Source organism: Centroberyx gerrardi, chromosome 9 (assembly GCF_048128805.1).
Source record: "Centroberyx gerrardi isolate f3 chromosome 9, fCenGer3.hap1.cur.20231027, whole genome shotgun sequence".
In the NCBI taxonomy this organism is placed as follows: Eukaryota; Metazoa; Chordata; class Actinopteri; order Beryciformes; family Berycidae; genus Centroberyx; species Centroberyx gerrardi.
The window spans coordinates 6748242-6770313 of record NC_136005.1 but is presented as its reverse complement, the minus strand read 5'-3'; positions in this window follow the sequence as shown (position 1 = coordinate 6770313).

Genomic DNA, 22072 nt, shown 5'->3' with positions numbered 1-22072 from the left:
CTAATGTGGCTTTTGTGGGAATTTTTCCTTGTTCTCAGTGATAGTCAAAGGTTGGGTGTGTCTCTTTCATTTATTGTTTCACAATGTGGGCCTTGAAGCCCTTTGAGACTGTAACTGTGATTAAGGGCTTGACTTGACCTGAGTAGTTGTTCGTGAAACAAAAATCACATCAATAGGGAAACAAGGAAGTGCGGAAATCTGATGCCACTGACCTCAAAAAGTTCAGCCGACAAGCTTGTTGACCGTCCGACCGTCACAGCGGCGGAGCTTCCCTGCTCGCTCAGCTCTGCAGGAAATGAATGGACTTCTGGTGACTTCTTGATCATGTTGCTCGCAGTGTGAACGCACGGTTCGATTTACATAACATGCAGGTTCAATGTCAACCCAAACGAGCACAAAACTTTCACAATACATGACGTCACTGTAAAAAAATCATATTAAAACAGATTTGGGAACTGTTTTGAACTGATATTAGAGATATTTAGGTGACAACTGATGCAGTTAGCAGCTGTGGACGACTATGAACGTCGTCTCAGCTTTCATTTGGCGCTAAGTTTACAGTGAAGTATCAACATCTACTCAGTGTCAGAATATTTGCTGGGATACTTAAGAGTCGTTGTAAACAAAGGTTTCACACATTGTAACCAACACTCACAATAACTCTGTATCAGTCTTTTCAGTGGTAATTTTCCGCTTTTGAAAAATTATCCATAGACTGAAGCCGAAGTTGTGGGATCCACGGAATGACCTGGTTCTGTCTCAGTTCTGGAGAAAACACAGGGGCAGCACTCTGCCCTGAGTGAGTGTGTGTGTGTGTGTGTGTGTGTGTGTGTGTGTGTGTGTGTGTGTTTGTGTCTCTCTCTCTCTCTCTCTCTCTTTCTTTCTGTTTGTGTGGTTGAAAACTCACTTTGGCAAATTGCTCTCTTCCCATGCCTCCTGCCCTTTCTCTGGCACACTGCTTGTTAAGCACTGCCATTGTCAGCACCGTGTGTGTGTGTCTGCATTTCAGTGTGTGTATTTGCATGCCAGTGTGTGTGTCGATGTGTCTGTGATTGCATGTCTATGTGTATGCGTGTCTTTATGTGTGAGTGTGTGCATGTCGGTGAGTGTGTGTGTGTGTATGTGTGTGCTCCTCTGACACAGCAGCCAGCCCGGGTGTCAGACAGCGGACTAATAAGGGCTAATTCAGGGGGTTCGTCCTGAAAGGGGAGGAGGGGCGGCGTGGGGTGGGGGTGGTGCGGGGTGGGACGGGGGGGGGGGGGGGGGGGGTTCGGCGGGGCGGCCAGCCAGGTTCCCAGGACACCCTCTGCAGACCACTTGAGACCAAGAGAAAGAGGGGAGAGGGAGCGAGGGAGGAGGAGAGAGGGAAGGAGGAAGAGACGCAGCCTAAACAAAACACAAAAAAAAAAACCCGAGGCCACAAGTCAGGCAGGCAGGCATTCAGATCCCACGCAGGTAGCCGGGCCAGAAAGAGGCCAAATTGTTCTTGGTGACACAAGAGCCATTCAGCGGGGACAGGATGCTGTCTGCGGGATGTCCCAGACCCCTCGGCGCTGTATTGTAGTGTGTGTGTGTGTGTTTCTGTGTGTGTGTGTGTGTGTGTGTGTGTGTGCGTGCGCGTCTGGCCCAGTGTTGACTTTCGGGTGAGATTGACGAGGAAGGACTTGGCCGTCTCGAACGCGGCTCTCTCCTCTGTCAAGCGTCTGACAGTGAATGAACGCTTTATAGACAAACTCAATTAGCCAGCCATGGAGATTTGAAGGAGGCGTCTCGTGCGACAATAGGCCTCCATTTTGACGTACGGCCGCGGTAAACGTACGGCAAACATATCTCTTTGTCGTTTTTTGAGACAGCGGCAGACAGGTTAGAGGCGATCGGAGACACAGACAGAGTGATGGAGAGAAAAATAGAGGAGGAGGCAGAGGGAGAAAGGCGATGATAATAACAGTGACAGCAGAAGAGACAGACGCATGATGTATACAACAGCTCCAGCTCTCCGGACAGGGAGGATGGATTCTGTATCTGATGTCTGAGCTCGCCTGACACTAAAGTGACGGACAAACAAGGTCTAGTGTGGCAGCCTGTTTACATCTGGGACAGGAAATGCTGTTAATGTTCAGAGGAGACGGTTGAAGTTGAGTTTCCTTTTTCCCAGATCTGGAGATGAGATGATTTCCCATGATCCCCTCTAGATGCTTCATCTGGTTAGATTTATTGAAACTAGGGTTTGACCGATATGGGACCAATACCCAAGGGTGGAAGTAATTAATTACATTTACTCACATTACTGTAATTGAGTTGCTTTTTGTGTACTTTTAATGTAATTTGTAATTTTACTGCTACTTAAATGCATATACTATACTATACTTTTACTGAAGTATATATATTTGAAATCACATCCATTACAGAGGACAAAGTTTGTGGCGCTTCATAAGCATCAGAAACTGGACCATCGTAAATTGACAAATTGTGGAGCCATTTGACAGTCAGTCAGCAAAGAGGAGAAGAGTCTATTTTGTCATTTTCAATTTTTCCAGAGTTTTAGGATTTTCAGGGTGGAAAAGCCTCTGAAACAAAACCATCAAGGGACTCTAAAACTCTCCATCGAAACCCCTTATCAATAAAATTGTGTCAGGTGTGTTAGCAGCTCCTTAAGGCAGGATGAGACAGGTTTCAATGCAGGTTTTGCAGACTTCCACCTCTGAAGCTGTTGAGTAAAATCAAATCCTGACCTCCATCATATCGCCCGTGGGCAACACTGACCGGCCAATATCCGATTTTGATTGAAAGGCCAGAATCAGCCCAATATATCATCAAACTTTAACCCTCATTGGCACGTGTGTAAGTGTGGAAAAGATAGAGAGAAAAGATTTCTTCCTCATCCCACGATTATGTGTGGGTGTGTATCTATATATACAAGTACAGTATGTGTGTGTGTGTGTGTGTGTGTGTGTGTACACATATGCATCTGCCTGTATATCTCTGTAAGTTTGTATGCACGAATGCCTGCGTGCATGTGTGGATGTTCACTGACTCCTTAAGCATCTTGCTCTTCGTCCACGTGTCCATACACTTAACTACATGTATAACGTGTGTGTGTGTGTGCGTGTGATTGCTGCCGGTGATTTCCCGAGATCATGTCCAACCCTCCGCCGCGGTCAGGTGGCGTTCCTCCGCTTCCCATCTGCGCTCTGCGACTCCCCTGAAAGTGCTGATGAACAGCGCTGGCGGTTTGCGGTGCCACAGGCTGAGTTATACCCAAGACCTTCCTCCCCTCCCCAGGCCATAGTTAAAATAAAGCATATTTCACCCCCAAAACCCCCCACCCACCCACCCACCCACCCTCAAACCCCCCGATATTACAGAAACATAGTGTTGTCTTTCCTGGTTCATATTTCAAAGTTCAGGTGCTGAAAGAAGCTACTTGGTGGGAGAAGAGCCGCCATGTCCTGCACAAAGGAATGAATTTATGTCAGCTAGAATCAGTACAAGGGGAGGCTGATGAAGGGGGAGGAGGTTGTGTGTGTGTGTGTGTATATGTGTGTGTGTGTGTGCGTGTGTGTTCATCCCCATGACAACGAGGATGAAAACACGCACTTCCTTGCACAGCGAGCCCATATAAGGGGGGCACTGGGCCGAGGCCTGCTTAACAATACCTTTAATGTCATAGCTCAGTGACTGCTCTTTGTGGCCGGGGCGGCGCGCTGCGAGACGCACAAAAACTCAAAGGCAAAATGGATTAGAATATGGGAGAAAAGATGACTGAATCAAACCCAGTGGATTGGAGGAGATTAGCCGGGGGAGAAAAGGGCTTATGGGAGAAATGACACACTAATTACTTTCTGTTGAGGCGGAGGATGAGTTTGATTTTGAAAGTTGTTTATTTGAGGGAATTGTGCACATGGCTGACATTTTGTGTATGAGTTTTGATATAGTTTAATCTCTTTCTCTATTTCAAACTACAGTTTAATAATAATAATCGCAATCTGCAGTTAGAATGCTAATGCCATAATAATACTGTCTTTCAGTCCACGGTTAATCATAATAATTAATTCTAAATCAAATATTTCAATTTGGTCTTCCTTTAAATAAACCATTACAGTATGAGGGCGATATAAGAAAAATTGTGCCTGATGTATAAAAGGAAATTTCTTGTAACCTCACCTGAAAATGTTGCACTTTACAGTCAAATAGAGTCTAAATATATAGAACATATATTCTGCTAAAAGACTTTTAAAGCTAGTAAAGTGCATTTGAAGAGTATCCACCATCTGAAAAAGTGACACCTAATCTTACAAAATGACACGAAAGCAAAACTCATTTCAGAAAAAAAATGACTAGCTATTTCAAGACCTTTGCCTACCAAAATCTAACATTTCACCTATATTGTGAACCACTGAGTGATCATTTTGCACAGTATTTTGGAATAAAACTTTTGCTTCCATGCCAACCATTTGAAACCAAGAGAGACCTTTTTTCACAATCTGAGCAAATACTCTGCCTCGTACAAACACTCAAGTCAAACACTGCAAAGCTTTGAATGTGAAGCTGATACTAATTCCTGATCAGTATCTATCGGGCCACTCCAGTCCTTCCTGTTGTGTCTGTGAGGAATCCAAACTTAAGTCGAGCACTTTAAGAGAAACGACAGTCGGCCACTCAGACCGGCAATCTGACTTTGTGACGTCCACTCCTGTTGACCAAACGCTTCTCTGTCGCTGTTAATTATTTGACCAAACTGGAGTCGAGGAGCTTAGAGCCGGCCTTGTCTGCCGTTTGCTCTGCTCTCCAGGTCTCCAATTAGTCTAAAAAGACCCCAGGAAGGAGAGCAGAGACAAAGGAGGAGAGAGAGAGAGAGTGGGAGGCCAAAAGAAAAACAAAACACAACAATCAACAAGACCTCCTGGCGTCATTGTGGGGGAGGACACGGACACACACAGACAGATAGACACACACACACACACACACACACACACACACACGCACCTCCTCCCATCCCTCACAGGCGCCGTGGTGTTTTCCGAGCTCGGCCCGTCACTGTGGAAACCCGGAGTGTCTTTCGTTCGTTTCATTCGTTCGCTCCCTTCCTCCCTGCCTGCCTATTCTCTCATTGCACACACACACTTACATGCACACACACACACACACACTGACATCCCCCCCCGGTCCCCACCTCCTCCCGCCCTCCATTCACGCCCTCCCTTCTTCCCGGGCTAAAACAAAGCGCGGGGCTGAAAGGGCTCTGAGGTAGGTAAATGTATTCAGTGACACCGGCCGGATGATTCCTTTCTGCTGCGGCCCTGTAACATTTGTTTCAGGCCTTGTCTGAGGGCAGGGACAGCGTGTTGGGCCTTTTGTCCCGCGCGCCCTCCGCACAGCCCTGCAGTTAATGGTGGCCTTGTCCCGGGCTGCTGGACCAGAAACCTGCAGCCCCCCCCGGGACAGGCAGACAGGGTGACAGGGGAAGTGGGAGAAGCAGGGGAAGCCGGGTGGGGGAGCGGGCCGGTCGGTCGGCCGGCCGGTCGGTCGGTGAGCCCACCTCGGACGTTGCCATGGGGTTCGGCTCTGTCTGCCGCCGCTCTCGGAAACACTCTCAAAAGCCGGAGAGAGAGAGAGGGGAAGGCGAGGCTTGGCTGGCAAAAGGATAAAACCTTACATGCACGTGAACGCACATGTTGGTACATTTACATGCTCACACACACACACACACACACACACACACACACACACACACGTCAATCCATCCTCCACCCAGTCTGCTCCATCCACATCTGGGCTTACGCTGTCTCCCTCTCTTTTCACTTTTCACAAGAGGCTTTGGAAGTCTCCTTTTCTTTATTTCCATCCCTCATGCTCTCCCCTTCGCTCTCTGGCTCGTTCCCAGCCTGCCTTCGCCTTTTTCCTGCCTCTCTCTCTCCCCTCCTCTCTTCTCCTCTCCTCTTGTTTCCTCTCCTCTCATTTCTTCTCCTCTCCTCTCCTCTACTTTCCTCTCCTCTCGGACCACACAATACCCCGTCCCAAACCGTCCCTTTCTTCCCAGTGTGAGTGACAGGCCGGCCGGCCGAGGGGCCAGGTGCCGGTGGAGAGGGTGAACGTGATCACTGGGGGGTCGGAGGCAGAAGCCCCGCCGCTATCTACCCCCCCCCCCCCCCCCCGGTCCCCACCTCCTCCCGCCCTCCATTCACGCCCTCCCTTCTTCCCGGGCTAAAACAAAGCGCGGGGCTGAAAGGGCTCTGAGGTAGGTAAATGTATTCAGTGACACCGGCCGGATGATTCCTTTCTGCTGCGGCCCTGTAACATTTGTTTCAGGCCTTGTCTGAGGGCAGGGACAGCGTGTTGGGCCTTTTGTCCCGCGCGCCCTCCGCACAGCCCTGCAGTTAATGGTGGCCTTGTCCCGGGCTGCTGGACCAGAAACCTGCAGCCCCCCCCGGGACAGGCAGACAGGGTGACAGGGGAAGTGGGAGAAGCAGGGGAAGCCGGGTGGGGGAGCGGGCCGGTCGGTCGGCCGGCCGGTCGGTCGGTGAGCCCACCTCGGACGTTGCCATGGGGTTCGGCTCTGTCTGCCGCCGCTCTCGGAAACACTCTCAAAAGCCGGAGAGAGAGAGAGGGGAAGGCGAGGCTTGGCTGGCAAAAGGATAAAACCTTACATGCACGTGAACGCACATGTTGGTACATTTACATGCTCACACACACACACACACACACACACACACACACACACACACGTCAATCCATCCTCCACCCAGTCTGCTCCATCCACATCTGGGCTTACGCTGTCTCCCTCTCTTTTCACTTTTCACAAGAGGCTTTGGAAGTCTCCTTTTCTTTATTTCCATCCCTCATGCTCTCCCCTTCGCTCTCTGGCTCGTTCCCAGCCTGCCTTCGCCTTTTTCCTGCCTCTCTCTCTCCCCTCCTCTCTTCTCCTCTCCTCTTGTTTCCTCTCCTCTCATTTCTTCTCCTCTCCTCTCCTCTACTTTCCTCTCCTCTCGGACCACACAATACCCCGTCCCAAACCGTCCCTTTCTTCCCAGTGTGAGTGACAGGCCGGCCGGCCGAGGGGCCAGGTGCCGGTGGAGAGGGTGAACGTGATCACTGGGGGGTCGGAGGCAGAAGCCCCGCCGCTATCTACCCCCCCCCCCCCCCCCCCCCCCCCCCTCCCTACCATTTAGCGGTGAGGGTCTCCTGCTTTCACTGCTGGCCGCTGGAGAGGGCATCTTCACTCTTCACTTTTGTGCGGCCCTCTCTCTCAGGCCGGCTCTCTCACTGGGAGAGGAGTGGGCATGGAGCTCAGAGCCGCCACACTTGACTCTGGTAATCTCCTGGACACCAGAAGAGCTCGTCAGCACCAATGCCTTGATCTGAAGGGAGAGCATTGCCATCTGTTTGCTATGGGACCACGTATTGCACTGTTGGTTATTTTTATGCAGTAGCATTTTGTTCAAAACATTTAATTTCGCCTAAGGGAGAATAAAGGAAGTCTTGAATCTTAAATTGGTCAAAAGACCTAACGTTGGTGAAGTATTTTTTTAAAAAGTCTTAGTGTGTATATCAGTGAGTTATGTAGCATATTGTCGCTGTCTGGTGAAAACCTCATATCTTCAAAATGTAAACTTTCCAGGTACTAAGAAAAACAGCCATATTTTTAGCCTGACCACCTTACATTTCTGAGTCTATCTAATGGGTTTTGAAAGGGGTTCATAAGCACCAAGGGACATATAATTTCCTCATCTCATAGAGGAGCATGTGATTCTTCACTTGAAGTAAAACTCAACAAAATTGGAGATTTGACATGACAACAGAAATATACAAGGTGTTTCAAAAGTAGGTATACATTTTTAGATACATTAAATCAACGCAGACAGAGGACGGTGGGTTGCAAAGAGAATGCAAGAATGTGTTAGCACTGATGGGAAACAACTTGAACACTTCCGCTAGTTTGTAGTATTAATAAATGCTTAAATTGAACGTTGAAGTATTTTATTAAAATGACTAAACATGTTAAAAATGTCAAATTATACCTGCTTTGTTTTTCATTGTTATTAAAAATTGTACACCTACTTTTGAAACACCCGGTATTTGTATGTTATTCTCATATTCCTAGAGCCAGCCATTTTAACACCTTCTTTTGTTCCCTTTATTTGTGTCATTAAATGAAATTGCATGTTACATGATGTGTGATTGTTTTTTCATCCACAAGTTTCTACAAGTTAGAGATTTCAGTAGCGTCTTTCACCTCACTAATGCTGTTACTGATAAACTTAACCATAATGCTTCCACAGGGTATTGTACTTTAATTTGTTGTTGCATTCTGGGACTATTGACTTCTTTGCCACTTCTCTGCGTTGGAAAACTCAATGGGATAACTGGTGTTTAAATACAAAATGACCAATAAATACATTGTACATTACTACATGCTGCAGCGGGCCAGGGTCGGCCATTGAACAAAGCTTGGGCGAAAGCGGCCACTTGTTTGAAAATGTCTCCCGATCAGCCTTGATGAGTTTTCACTTCCATGAATTCGCTCAGGAAAACCCTGCATTGAAATGTCCCTCCGCTATTATGCCAGGAATCCCAGGAAGCTGATTCCCACCAGAGTGTGTTTGTGTGTGTGTGTGTAAGTGTGTAAGTGGGTGCGTGTGTATTCATAAGATCCAACACTCAAATCCACACACACTCTCTCCCAGCACTCGGCAACAAAATCAGCTCTGGTATCGGGGGGGAACCTCTACAAACTGTGTATGAGGGGATTAGGGGCTCCTTGACCGTGCCTTCAAACACACACCCAGCATGGCCGCCTCGATTATGACCATTAGATACCCCGAAAATGAGACCGTGATGAAAGGGAGAAATACTGAGGGCTTTTCCCAGGGACGAATTCGACCACACGTCCAGCAAAAATGAATCTATAATCCAAAACCCTACAAAGGCAGGAGGGGAAGCCGTCCTAGAGTGTTGTGCTAGCTTGCTGAGAGCGGCTTTATGTTTCTATTGCCTTCATTCAGCCTGGGAGTGGGAGTGCTACAATAATGATTAGGGACTTTAAAGGCTAGATTAAAACGAGGACAAGGGCAGCTTAGTCTGTGAAGTAATTTTATGGCAATTGTGCAGGTTTCTTAATGGGAAAATTCCTCTGAACGAGACTGAAAAGGACACAGGAGTCCATCCAGCAGGGTAAGAGCTTCTCCCCAGATCAAGCTGGTACTTTGAACCACAACAGGGAGGTACACGCGAAATGTGCACACACACACACACACACACCTTGCCCTGCCACACACTACCCTCACACACACTCTGTTGTCACTGAGCGGCTCATCTCTGCTGTGTGTTCGGTGGAGCTGCAGGCGGTGCAAGGTGATCCCGTATTGTCCCGGCCGCCCGGGCTTGGCAGGTGAAAGTGCTGTGGGGCAGAGGGGGCTTATCGCGGCTGCTGTCTATTCACCGGCCGAGGAGGAGCAGGGCGATCCGAGAGGCTGAGAGGCTGAGAGGCTGAGAGGCTGAGGGGCCCGCTGCGTCTCAAATGACCGGCCCTGCAGCACGCACGGGCCGAGCGAGGCGAGTCGACACTGAGGGGCTGCAGCCTCTCTACAGGGCGAGGTGGCTGGGTCGCAGACGCTTTAAAGGAAAATACCGGTGTCATTTAGAATTAAAACCCATTTACTTCTGTTTAAGTTTAGTTTACAATTCCCCCAATCATTTTGCAATGCATGCTGTGTATAACTGGATTTTTTGGTAATTTTTTAATATTAGCTTTACAGTGTCAAACCTGGCTTGAAATTAACTGCTGTCCCAGCTAACAAAGATGCCCCAAATACAAAGACATGGATGTGACAGTAAAGTTTGTAAGGTGACATGTTTTTGAGGGATTATTTCCTGGAGGATACTTCCATTTCTTCCTGTGGGCGTCAGGTGATTGACAGCAAACAGAGCATGACATAATATAAAAACACCCAACTCAGCACAATGAAATAATGATAAAACAAAACTAAATGAAGGCTTCATGTTTACGGTGATGGATTCTCTCGCTCTTGTTTTTCATACTGTACAAGAATGAATGGGCACAAATGGCTTCTTCAGAAGGGAGGAAAACAAGCTCTGATATCTCCAACTATGCTGACTGTGCAAACACCAGCAGGTATAATGCAGGGGCAATAAAGAGGGGCAACCTAGACGATCAGCACAAACTGTAAAAAACACCTGTATTGTCCTTTAAGACTCTGCTCCTCGGGGCCCAGAGTACTGCAGGTTTTCTGTCCTATCAGCTGCTTAATTGCTTTCACCTGGAGAGAGAAGGGCCATCAGACAGCTTAGAAGGTTTTAACCACAGAACACTGGAAGGGTCGAGCCACGGTCAACTGACAGTTGTTTAGAATTGAAATATGTTTTTAAAATGTGTACAAACCAGCACACAAGGAAATAGTAGTGAAAACTATATTTACTCTCTATATTTTCTCTATATTTACTCTGAATTGATGGCTTGTTGTGCCTCTCTTAGACCCACAAAGTCCACAGGCCTTTCTAGTGTTAAAAAGCAACTAAAAAGATTAAAATTACCAGAGTAAAAAGCAACAGTTTGTTACTCAACTTGGTACTCAACTTCTCTACGACAAAGGAATACTTGCCCTATTTTATTTATGTTTCTTTATGCATGTGTATGTTTTATGTTGATTTTCTAGTTATTTTTGTTTGTTTTTACTAAAGTGCTCAGGGGGAATAATGTATTGCTTATGAATAGGCTACTGAGGTTTTATGTGGATCGCTGGAAGAATAGCTGTCAACGCTAACCAGTGGGGATCTCAATAAACTTAAATATAAACAACAATAATCACCTAAATCCAAGTTGGACCTGCACTCTACTACATACACTGGCAAAGATATTATAGTTGACTGAAACTAAAACTGAGACTGAAGCCAGACATAAAATAACATTTTAATCAACTGAAATAGAAATAAAAACTGAAACTAAATGGAAACTAAAAAGTTTGCTTCCAAAACTTCCCTGAAATAAAGTAAAAATGAACCTGGTTTCTTTACAGTTTTATTCTTTAGCCAACTCCCTTACTGTGAGTGAGGCGTCTTCATGAATTGTCCCTGATCAACTATCAATACATTATCAATACACTGATGCCTGCTGTGCACATCCAAAGACAGCACACTCCATACAGGCATAACTACTGAAAAATGTAAACTTTAAAACGATATAAAAAATAAACTAAAACTGAACATTCATGAAAAATAATAACTAAACTGAAACTAGAAAGTGCAATTGGAAAACTAACTGAGGTCACACTTTATTTGGATATTCCAAGTCTGATACTCAACTTACTATCAAGTGAGATTCAGGTGATACTCATAAAAGTGTGAGAAGTAGTTAGATAGATAGTCAGTGTCTGGGTCAGGGTTAATATTAGGGTTAGGGTTACATAGAGACACTTTGTTGAACATCTATTCATTGTCACCTGATAGTTGAGCATCAACATTGGACTATCCAAATAAAGTGTATAGTGTTACCCTAACTGAAACTAAACTGAAATTAAAATCAAATGTCATAATAAATCAAGCAAAATAAACACTGATGGAAATTGTAAAACTACGTTAAGCCTGTACACTGGGCAGGAATGAAATCCACATTTTATTTGAAATTCTGCCGAGCTCATCCCACCCCACCCCACCCCACCTTGCGCAGGATTCCCCCAGCTATTCCCTAATTCCCGACTGGAGCAGAGAACAAAGCTGTCCGGGACGCCAACAAAGCCCCAGGAGATCCTGATATATCCCACCACCGACTCCCTCTTCCCCCCCCAGGCAGAATACCTCACTTCCCCGCCAGAATTCCTCGTCTGTTCGTCACGGGCCAGACAATATGGTCTGCGCAGAATGGGAAAGCCTGTGGATGAGCCCTTAGGGACCCGTGCTCATCACATAGGTTTGGGATAAAGAGAGACCCGCTGGGAGAAGGGATGGTAACTCAAGCACGGAGAGGAAAGGGGAGAAGGGACGATCCATCCAGGGACAGTCAGTGTTTTGGGGGGGAAATAAACCCTGGCTTCAGTTCCCTCTCCACGTGGCTCCCACACCTCCAGGCTGAGGTGTGCGTTACTGTTGTCTCCTGTCAAGATGAATCCAAATGTTTACTGAGTGCATAAGTGTTGCTTTTAACAGCGCTGGGGTCAATTTACTTCCCATTCTGTCCATTCAGGAAGTGGATTTTGGTCAGAATTCAAAAACTGGGAATCTTTTGCCATCAAAAAGTTCTTATATTGAATGTGACTCTCTGAATTCCTTCTATCTCTTATTTTATTTCTTTTCCTAGCACATCTCCCTTACATGATCACTTTATGGTCACAGGAATATTATAAGAGCACCTTGCACTCTTTACTATCGGTTGCTTAAAATTTCGATTGGGGAGTTTAAGCTCATTCTACTGATGCACTCATTGTAAGTCAGTCTGGATAAGAACATCAGCTAAAACCCTAAAACTGTAAATGTAAAATGCTTAATGAAATGAATAAGAACAAAAACAATATAGCATTATTTCAGTTTCATTCTACATTTTGAATCGGGTGAATTGAAAGTGAATTGACCCACTACTCGGACATTTCCTGAAAGGAGAATACATCATGACTTTGTTTCCCCCATTAATATTTATCAGTAGAGTGTAAAATTTCCTGAAACTGCTTCTAACACCAAGTGAAACCAAAACTCTCTCAGCTGAAACCAATAGTGGTAAAACTATTTTATGTGTGGCGGCAGACCTGTTATGATGTGTGGTCCAGCCTTTCTATTAATTAGTAAGAGAAACATTACATCATAACAGCTAAACACTAGCCAGTGTGTGTAATGAATCGCGAAATGTACAAACATTCAGTTCAAAAGTTGCCTGTGCAAATGGAGCATTCATACACTATTATAGGAATAAATGCACTTCTGCCCACTTACTGATTAAAGCAATTCTGTCCCCTAATTGAGAAATGCTTATTACTGAAATGTAATAATTTGATTTTTGTTATAGGTCTCTTCTCATCCACTATGCAAGGACCAGGTCTTGACACTAGATTAAGTCAGGAGAGAGTCTGTTTATACCTCTACCACTAGAGGGAAGTGTTGGCTCTGAATGGCCACTGAGATACAGCCTGTTGAGGTGGGGGCGGGGGCGGGGGCGGGGGGGCAATGGACGTCTCCTGTCTTGCAGTTGAAAAGACCACTGTGGAAAAGTGCCAGCATGAATGTATTAATGTGGAGAAAAAACACAGTCTGTGCTATCACAATATTTTTCATCAGTAAGTTGAAGCCTTGCTCTAATCTTTAAATATCTCAGTCTGTCAGGTGCAGCAGGTCTCTGCAAACTGGAGACGCTGTCAGCAACAATTTCACTCCTGCGTTACAAAAGTTTTATTTTTACTTTATGCAGACTTGTTTATTTTGTTTCATTTGTTTTAAAGTCCACAGGCAGGCTTTCATTGACCGACCTGGAGGCAAAAAGTTGATTACACCAGAGCAGAAAAACATAATAGATTAATTGCAGAAACTCACACTGTGTAAGCCATGGAATGTAACCTGGAAGCTGAATAATCTTGATTCTTTTTGACTTTATAGTTCAAGACAAAGCATTCTGTTGACTTGTGAGTTACTATCTTGTATGCTGGCATAAGTTTAATGGAGAGAGGATTTGTGAGAGTTTGCTATGTAGTGAGTGACTCAAATTCAAATTCTACATCTCAATCTTGCTATCAAGCCGTTAACAAGCTCCTAACACTGGCATAACTCTTTTTTTAATCTTTTTGCTGCCTTTGTCTTTGTTTGCCTATTTGAAAACATTCAATTATTGTAGCTGTTTGCTACTATTTCTGTAGCTCAGACACCACTTTGACAGAAAAATTTAATTTTGCTATGAGTCTCATGTTTCTACCCTGCAACTATCATTAGTTATGCATGCGATTCCAGCGTACCCTGAAGGCTATGCGCCTCTTGCTGTCAATCCACAGATGTTGACCTCCATCAAAGTCTCCATCTCCCCTTGAGGGAGGCATCTACAGTAGACTACAGTCCTTAGAAGTCAGGAGGCCTGTGTTTGCTCCTGGGATTACATTACCACACCAGAGGCCTGCCAGACCCGCAGACCCGCAGACATACAGAGGTGCACACTGCAACACCACCCAAGGTAAAGCCACATCTGCTAATGGGATCAGATGGTTCAGGGTGGGTCCAGGCAGAAGGTGGCTCTGGACGTCTTGGTGTGCCCCTCTTGTCTGTGACGTTTGTCCCTCTGGGGAGTGTGTTGACTCAGATGGGGCGAGTAAACAGAACCGGGGTGAAGCCGTGCGGGCCCTCCATTCTCATGGAGCCCCGGCCCAGTGGATTAGGCTAATGCTGGCCCATGAGGGGGCGTTGCACCGCGGCCTTCCCTGACAGGAGGTGATGGATTAGGGCTTTGTCAGGGCCCATGTCGGCCTGAGGGACCCAGGGATGAGGGAAGGAGGGAAGGAGGGAAGGAGGGAGGGAGAGCGGAGATCAGGGCCAGGGGGGCAGCCCAATCCCAGGATCAGCGACATGTCGACAAGGGATTATCCCGTTTGGTGTGTTGCTTCAGGAGCTGAGGTCTCAGAGAGGGCCAGCGGTGGAGATAGTGAGTGTACAAGCTCCGGACAACGATGTGAGCTGTCGAGAGACGTGAAACTGATAGGTAGAGCATGTGAAGAGGGATGACTGATGAGTGGTGGCTTGGCCTGCTGATTTGACGACACAGATGGTTGTCATTATAGCTGAAATAATACTTGGACATGATACCACTTATGACCTAATATGTGCGTTATAAGAGATCTGTGCTAGCATGAGCGGTGTCTAATCCAGCGGTTCTCAGCCATGTGCCATCGAGGCCCAAGAATATGCAGGTTTTCATTTCAGCCAAATCACTACGTTAGCTGATTTTATTGATAAATTCCCCACTGTCTGGTTGAAGGTCTGCAAATCAGTGAAATCAGCTGGTGTAGTGATTGGTTTGAATGAAAACTTGCATAGTTTTGGTCCTCGATGGCACATGGTTGAGTACCGCAGATCTAAACAATAGCAGCAGATCCACATCCACGAAGACAAGATTGAGTTAAACCTTGGCGATACCACCGCTCCCTGGAAACGGTGATGGCATATCTCAGCACATTTGCCTCTGTCGTCGAAATGTGAAAACCAGATTGTGTTATTTTTTACGGCTTTCCTTTGAAATCCGGCACACTTGACCCTCCCTCCGCTGTGATTTTACTGCATGCTCTGGTTTATTTCTGGAAACCTCCTACACTCCTCAGCTTGTTTTAGACGCCTGCCCGAGTGTGCCTTTTGTTTACTTTGCCAGTTGGGACAAATAGTAAAGTGAGGTGATTAGGGATTTGTATGAGGCCTCGCACACCCCCAGAAAAACCACAAGGAACACTTGGAGGGAGTCCCGCCTTGTCAGTTCAGTGGTTGTAGGTACTGTTGAGTGGAGTATGAGTGTAAGTCTGGAAGAGAATAAATTACCAACACTTGGCAATATCAGCAAAGCCACTGGCACTGTCTCTACATCTGGGCTTTGTCTGTAGCTATTAAATGTGAAAAATGAGTTCTGCGCGGCGATGTTATGGTAAGCTATATGGAATGACATGATTTGCCACGAGAGTGTTCTGTCGTCTAGATTAGGAACATAAAATGATACTCTGAGGAGGTCAGATATTTGTCATTGATCTTGGCAAATTTTACATCAGTAATTCATGTCTCAGAAGATGGATTTGGATTGCGGTTACAGTGTATTCAGCTGAGAGAACGCTTCACACAAGTGATTCATTTTACATATTCAGATTGTGAGTGAGGAAGGGAAGGAGAGAGATGGGGGGGGGGGGGGGGTGAGACACGACCGTGTGTGTGTGAGATAGAGAGAGTGAGAGAGAGATAGTGACTGACATGTGGCAGGGAGGCACCGATCCGTGGCTTGACGAACTTGTCGCCTCACCACGCTCCGTGTGTCACGGCCTGGCGCTCTCCGTGTGTCGGGCGTGGGCGGCCTTCTGACACGCGTTTGAATGTGTGTGCGTCGCGTCCGTCTGGGCTGACGGCGCTCCTGAACACACACCCACGTAATGACTCTGGCTGACGCTGCGCCATCAGGCCCGCCACAGAGCCCAGACGGAGTCCCTGGCAAACCCGGCCTTTATCTCTTCCCCTTCTTCTTCTTCTTCTTCTTCTTCTCTCTGGATTCCTCTCAGCCTTTCTGTCGCTTACTCTCCCTCACTCCGAGTCTGTCACTCACTGCCTCAGTGCAGCCGCAGCCATTAACCAGCAATTTGGGCCTGAATCATTATATTTAATGTAATTACGACAGTGAGAGGCAGCGAGAGGACCTTGGGACCGGGACCAGCTCTTGGAGGGTGTTCCTCAGAAAATGAACCCTGTGCTGTAAATTGTAAGTACCTCTGCGAGCGCCAGAGAGGAGAGTGCCAGCCAGTCCTACACAGGCGTCGTATAGACCCCACTCTGTAATTGCCTGCTAGCCGGAGCTGCTGTGTAATTTTTGACGTGGCTCCGTGGCGGTGGCGGCGCTGACAGGATAAGGGACTGGAGATTTAATGCCCTGTCTCCCTAGGCCCAACTTTCTCCTGGGCTGCCTCTTTCTCTCTCCCTCTCCCTCTCTGCTTTATGGGTGATCCTTTTTAGTTCTGGCTTCGATTATTTCTGGGATTCTGTTCAGGCAATTTCAGGCTGACCGGGTCGCTGGAGTATAATGAATATAATGGACTCAAAGGCCCATTCACATCTAGAACGATAACTGTAAAGATAATTTATGAACTATAATGACACATTGTTGCTTGAGCATTCACACTAGAACGATATTGGTGATCAGTTCCTCAGCAAAAAGTGAGCTACCGAATTCTCCCGCCTCCCTTCTTTCTTTGAATTTTTATTTTATTGTTTGAAAAATGTTTTATCGGTTTTCTCTGCATCCAAAAAAATCACTCTGAGATCGAACCCAAAATATAGTTATAGTTATTGTTTTGGATGTTTTTATAGTTATCGTTGTAGTGGGAATGCAGACATTCTATTAACTTCTAATGATTTAAATCTTTTTATGGTGGTAGTTATCTTTATGGTTATCGTTCTGGATGTGAATGGGCCTTTAGAGGAAGTTGGAGAGTTGGAACCGGGTGTGCCTGGTACTCAACACACATGCCGGCGTTTTCGTTGCAAAAACCACCCCTCCCTGGATGATGATGTTGAACCAAAGTGAGCCACGAGGGGCTTTAAACCTTCCACTAATTCAGCGGGAAATTTAATTTGAAGCAATGTTATTCGTATTCATTGAGGAAGGCCGCGTGTCTTCGCATAACAGATGCAGGTCCAGTTGCAGACGCTCTCCATATTCATTCCACCGCATTACTGCAGGTGTGTGTGTAGGCGGTGATCTCCCTGGGATGCACCCACTCAGCATAAAGAGTGGGAGGAGGAGGAGGAGGAGGAGGAGGAGGAGGAGGAGGGAGGCTGGGTCTTTAGTGACAATAGCCCCCCTCTGGACAGTCTCCGTGGGTGTGGGCGGGGGGGTATTTAGAGGCCATTCAGCCCCCGAAGCCGCCCCCACATTCTGGGGATGACTACCTGCCCAGGAGCCCTCTCTCTGCCCATCTGTCCGCTCTGGAGGCCGGAGGAGAGTCCCTCCTTCTTCACAGTGCTCCTGGAGAGGCTGCAGGCTCTGACACACACACACACACACACACACACACACACACACATTGCTGATTGCTGACTCAGCTCCGCATCACTCTTTAGACTGACAGAGCAGGAGGAGCAACGCAGGGGACAAAGTCACCGCGGTGTGTGTGTGTGTGTGTGTAGGAGGGTTGGTTGTTGCATTGTTGTATGTGTATTTGTCGGAGGATGAGTGGGTGTATGTGTGTGTGTGTGTGTGTGCGTGGGAGTTGCTGAGTGGGTGATTGAGCATTCGTTCGCATTGATGGATGCATGTGTGTGGGTGTTAGTGTGTGCGTTTGTATCAGTGGATGGATACGTTTGTAAGGGGCGGTGGGTGGGTGTGGGTGTGTATGTAGGAGGAATTGAGTTGGTGGCTGTGGGTGTTTTGCCGTGTGGGTGGGTAAGGGGGACAGCTGGTATCCCAATATATGTAAGGGTAAAAAAAAAAAAAAAAACCACAAACAGCAGTGACACCGCTACCCTTTACCTCTTTAATTCTGACTGTTGTGATTACAGACTTCCTCACCATAAGAGGATACAGATTTCATTTGTACCAACAAGTTTGAATGTGAAGATTCAAAAACAGAACAGCTGCTGGATATACAGTGTAATGTGGTGGACAAAATGTTATTGTAATGCAAGACCTGCAGTGAATTCATTTTAATGCTTAAAATGGCAAAATTTCAGCTATTTGGTTTAATGGCAACTTTCCAGCTAATTCTGATAAATACTATGCTTTGGGATATTTTTACCCAAGATGATCCTATCATGAAAATTTGATAGTGGCCCATGCCAAAATGTGGGTGTGTTTGTCAGTGACATGCACTCTTTGCCTGCAGCATAGCAGTAGGCCGTAGCATATTATTCCCATAAGCAGGTCTGTAGAAACAGGCACAATGTGACCTTCATCCCAGCGTGCTCAGCCCATTAGTCCAATTTACTCAGCTGTCAAACTCCAAATTCACACTCTCACCCGTTCTGAGAGCAGCAGGTTAAAAGAAGAAAAGCGTTCTGCATTCCTCTCACCCTCTTGGTTTTAAACCTTTAGGTCTTTGCGCATAAACTTGCTGAATAAACCTTCTTCTCTGTCAGTAGTGAGAAACCAAACCTCATCCCCCTCTCTCGGAGGGAGGATGACTGCGGATGAGTTAGCTAAACAGTTTCTGGCAAGCAGGCATGCCGCCGGCTGCACACACGAGGCCTGCAGGCGTGGGAAAGACCAGACTCTGATAATAAGCAGCGTTTGGCCCTTCTAACCTCTGCAGGCTTTGGCTCTGGCTAGTTCTCTCTTTCTCTCTCGCTCGTTTTTTCTCTCTCTCTGTCTCTCTCTGTGAGTGCAGTCATAGGGGAGGAGGTCAGCCAGGGAGAGGCCCGCAGCTGCGGCTGCGAGGTCCTGGTGTGTTTATTTGGGCAGGCCCAACCAAAATAAGCTCCAGCCAGGCATTGCTCCTGAGGACCGGGGCCACCACCGCTGCGGCGCTTTTCATCCTAACAATGGGAAAGTGCTGTGACCGAGGAGGGAGCTGCACTGCACAGTTTACAGTACAACAGCTGCCTCGTCTGTGGGGGAGGAAGTGCACTGGAGAAGCGGACAGGATAGATGGTTCATGTTCCCACACCTACCCCTCTTGTACAGTTGTTCACCCGCGGTCAGCGGTCAATGAATGAGTTCCTTTGTTTTACATGAGAAAGTTTGCCTGCCGAGTGCAAACGCCGCAGGGCGGAGATCTAGAATGAGTCAGCGTACAATGCTTAATATGAACAGTAAATATGTTACACAGGGTGCTTAATGTGTGAATATAGAGCTGTATAAACTGTCTGAAGTCATTAAAAATATGCAAGGTTGAGCAGCTGCATCTAGGGGGGCAATATGTGGTTAATAATGTGATCTGTATGCAGTGTGCAGTGTTTTCTTTGGGTCATGGTCCTGTTTGTGCTCTGTATATCTGTAGGTTGTAATATTGTTAATGTTTTTGTGGACGCCAAGAAGAATAGCTGCTAGCTTGGTAATAACTAATGGGGATCCGAATAAACAATAAACAATACAGTAAGCCTGTCTCTTTTGATAGCAACCAAGAGATCTTTGTCTGTGAGCAGAGAATAGAGGGCTGTAAGTTAAACAAACTAACAATCAGTTTTTGTTAAAGCTAATGATAGGTGTCGCTCCTCAGAATGTTAATAGCTGGTATAATATAAGCCACATTTGGAAGTATCATAAAATGCATGAGGCCACAACAATGCCTTTGATTCACTGACCTGCCCTTCTATCACTCAGCTGATCTATATTGGGGGCCAGCAGCCTTTTTATATGCAGGATACACGGCCTCGTAATAACATCCCCACCCTGTTTTACTCATCACGCCATTGTGTGCTGACCCTCCATTAAAAGGGTCGCTGAACCCTATGCGGCGGTGCACAGGTGAGCCCCAGGCCTCGCACGGCCCAGGTGACTGACAGCTGCCCGCCCACCGCCCCCTCCAGCCGCCAATCAACCCTCTCCACCCCGGCCGCCTCCTCTCTGCTTCAGCTCTGCTCGTCTGTTACGGGCCGTAAAGCTGACGGATGATTAGCCTTCTTGCTTATATGCTCTGCCCCCGCCCCTCCCATTCACCCCCACCCCCCCACCCCCTCCCCACTGCAGAAGTCACCACCTGACTGTTTATGTGCATTGTGGTTGTAAATGGCTCTTGAAGAAGAAACATTTCTGGTTCCACAAAGAACCTTTCAAGATTAGCAAGAACCTTTTAATATCCCAAAGAACCATATAGAACCATATGGTGGGTGGAAATGTGGAAAATAACCAAACCCCTCCATAATATATATTGTGCAATTGCAAATGAGGCTGTACAAGGGCAGATAAACAAAAACATAATGCAGGTGTCTAAGCAAAGGAGTGCAGAAATGGTTCTTTAAAGAACCATGGTCTGAAATGGTTCTTCTATGGCATCGCTCCGAAGAACTATTTTCGGCACCTTTATTTTTCCGTGTGTGCCTTACCATCCCCTTCCTCTTCAAAACCCCGGTGCCCTTTTCACCTCTCCACACCTCTACCTCACTCAGCATCTCCAACTCCAACCTTCCTTCATCAACACCCACTCACCTCCCTCCCCCTCCACACACACACACACACACACACACACACACACTCCATACACACCCATCTGTCCGTCAGTCAGCACTCTAGGTGAGGGCCCTGGAAGTGTTTGCCTGCTGAGGCCCCTCTTGGCCCTGACAGTGGGCGAACTGCATGGGGCCACAAAGAGGGACACGTGTCAGCGGGGCCGACAGACAAAGCAGGTGCTGTGTCTGGGGCTCGAGGAGGGGCAGCTGTCCGTCAGGCCCGCTGGACCCAAACAACGACCACATATGGCCGCTAGATCAGGGCCTGACGGACTGACAGCCAGGCTGCTGCTGGGGGTGGTCAACACTGCTGAAGTACGCTGACCCTAAACTGACCATATAGGCTCACTGAAGTGTGAATTCCAAAAATATTCTGGTGTTTTTGTCCTACATTCCAGCATTGACACTAGCACAGCTTATTTAAAGGTGTAATAAGTCTGATTTTTACTAGCCAATAGCACAAAATGACCATAATATATCTGCAGGGGTTGATGGGGTTGTGGATCAACTATCACTGATCACCTGGTGCTGAGATTTCTGGCTCTCAAAACGCACTTTTCAGCCTGTACTCCCCCTCCCCTCGCATTTTCAACTGCTCACAGATGGAGGACGGTGCTACGAGCGAGCGGCCGGCATCGCAACACATTTCGTTCTCAAGCCAAAAAAGCAAATGACAAAGCAGTATTATTTTTGCATCGATATATTAACTCTTCACTAGATGTTTCTGTTGGATCTCTGCTCTAATTAGTTAGTTTATATTGTGAAAATGTGAGGGCGACCATCTGCCAGAGACCTTTCAATGTTCAATTTCATTCCTTGGTCGCCCATAGAAATCGCTAAAAGTCATAGATTACTTAATGCCCCCAAGTGAGCAATATAAGCAATGGACTAGTAGGAAAGTTGGATTATTAGGATTAGTAGGAAAGTTTTTGCAATGTAATTTCTTTTGTGTTTTCAGCTCGTTTTTTATCTATATTTCAAGTGCCATGTGTGGCTGTAACAGGCAACAGATGCCAACATACTGTATCTGCTACATCCGCCAGCTCGTCTGAATCGTTTGCCCCCTGTTTTGGCTACCTGCAGGACGCTCCCGCCCACCCACCGCCTCCTGGGGGCCCCGATTCTTAACCATTACCCCCCCACCTCTCCCCAAATTAAAATGCAGACTGCTCTATGAGATTCCTCGACATAATTCCTTGTCCTTTCCCCTCCCCCAGCCCCCCGCTCCCCCGGCGCATCACTCTGG